Genomic DNA, 2,648 nt, shown 5'->3' on the forward strand with positions numbered 1-2,648 from the left:
TTTGTGAGCTCTAGAGATGAAATAATATCTGAAGAAACCTATCGATACCCGTTACACATGAGATGACCCCCACATCCTTTGTCAAAATAAACAACTCCCCGATCAATGCATTTCACTCTTCGGTGGACGGTGCAGTACTATTCGATTTGACAACTACAACCAGTATATTATAAAAAACAAAGAAGAGTAGTAGAGATAGAGATAAGAATAGAGACTAGGGAGGAGCACCATCTACTGCTTCGTGGGCTACTCTTGCGCTCCATTCGGCGGCCGCAACGTCCCCTACAGCCACTCCCTCATGCGCTCCATTCGGCGGGCGATGTTGAAATTTGGGGAGCGCACTCTCGCGACTGCTAGCAGCGACGACTTCACCGACGACGACTTCTTCCCCGACCTCGGCAACCTCTTCCTCAACGACATGGGCGATAACCTCAACGCCAATGGTGCTGCTCCCGTTGCACCATATGTGTTTCTGTCCTTCCTGTTTGAAATCGTGGTAGAATTCATGTTTCTAGTCTGTGTCCTAGATTCGATCTGTTCATCTACTATGCTAGTCCGCATGATTAGTTTAATCTATATTATAGCCGTCATGATTTATTTTGTAGTAAATCTCATAGTAACTTGCTCATATATTCAACTGGCGGAACGTCCCCTACAGCCACTCCCGTTTCATGGATGACCTGGTCGATGCTTCCAAGGAGCCCTTCGTCTACTGCTATGAGTGCCCGGTGCCGTTCTGTGGCTCGTCGGCGGACATGGTGCATCACCTCACGGATGCGCGCGGCAATCACTGCGGGCCCTTGGCGGAGAACATTAAGAACGAGACGTGCTACCCGTTCACCGTGCCGGAGTCGCTGGAGGATCAGGCGCCGCCTGCTAGTCTCGGAGGAGGACGGCATCGTCTTCCTCTTGATCGTGGCCACCGGCGAGGTCCACGTAGGCCGCCGCCACATCTCTGTAGTGTGTGTCAGGGGCGACGCCGCTGACGCTGACACGAGGCCGATGTACGGGTGCGTGCTCCCTATTACTACCCCTCGGCGTCGCGTGAGCGGTGACACTGGCTACACCGAGCATACTTGGACTCTGCGGAGCTGGGACTTTCCCGCCGATGTGGACATGGAAAACCCATGGTGTTATTTGGACTCCAACAATGTGCACGAGGACTCCAAGGAGGTTCACCTGGATATCTGCATTTCAAGTTAAATGTTGATCATTAGTCTTCGCTCAATGTAATCCGCTGTCTAAGCATGTGGAGACTTCCATGCATGATCTTGCTCTATTGGAGTATCGCGCATGAATAAAAGTGTATCCATTTATGGTTTAGTCTAGAATCTTCCATGTATGAATTTTTACTACAGTACTGGTGAAAGACTTATGATGAACCATTTCTTACATATCCTTTGCCCCCTCCCAAGTCATCCTGATTTAATCCCTCTGTCTAGGTGTATAAGGGCATGGTTAATACTTAAATAGTATAGCCAACTGTTGGCTATAAGAAAGTGCCATGTCATCTGTAGCCAACATGTATAACAATGGATACTCAAAAACTAATTCTTGAAGATCATTTCCTGCAAAGCACAATAAGAGTTATTTCTTCACAAGTTTTGGATGCAGGTTGAACAGTTGAACGCTTTTGTTTGCAAAAGATACTTTTTATCTATTTCACCCGGATGTTTGTGAGCTCTAGAGATGAAATAATATCTGAACAAACCTATCCAAATGAACTAACCGAGGCATCTCCATCTTAATTTTCTCTTGCAAGTCGTGCGTGGTCCCTTCATCGTGAAAATGCTCTGGCTGTCACATTGATTTGCATGCATGGATAGCACCACCATATTTTCAAAGGAGGAGCGAGCTCTATATTTCAGCTAAGGCATGCATGATTTGAGGAATTATGGTTGGGCATGCATGTAGAAAAGGGAGGAGAGTAATTTGCATGCGAGGGATTAAAGGAAGGGAGGCCAGCGGCTAGGCATTCAAAGGAGGCTGCATGCAAGATTACACAGGATCCAGATGCTAGTCCCAAAATCAGTTCCTCTTTTTGCGGACATGCCTTGGTACAAGAGATTGACAAGTTAGGCCCTGTAAAAATGGATGGAGGGAGTAGTAGTACTAGTGTAGAGGGCGGCGCTGCACGGGAGTCTCACCTCTCACCCCGCTCGTGGCGCGGCAGTAAAGCCATCATATCACAAAACCCAACCACTCCCAGTAATAAGTGGCCTTGTAAAATAAACGGACAAGCAACCATCACATCCCTCCGTATTTTTTGCATTTCATCTCTCTGCATTTACTTTCTCCGGTTCATCTCGCACACTCGATCCCTAGCTACTACTCCTAGGGCCAGTTCTTTTGGCGGCTTCCCTAGCTTTTCCCACTAGACTAGTCATAGTGGAGAGTAACAATAAGGCACCTCACTCATTTATTTGGGCTTCTAAACTACTATTCTGTCCTGGTTTATTCCTCACCATTGTAATTTGTGCTAAATTTTGACCAAAGATTTAACTGGTTTATTCCTCACCATTGTAATTTGTGCTAAATTTTGACCAAAAATTTGACACAGATTACAATGGGGACCAATAAACCAGGACGGAGGCAGTAGTTATGGGATTACTAATCTAGAAGCCTAAAAGAACTGGCCCTGGTACTCC

The sequence above is a fragment of the Triticum urartu genome, chromosome 6 (genome assembly GCF_003073215.2).
Source record: "Triticum urartu cultivar G1812 chromosome 6, Tu2.1, whole genome shotgun sequence".
NCBI lineage: Eukaryota > Viridiplantae > Streptophyta > Magnoliopsida > Poales > Poaceae > Triticum > Triticum urartu.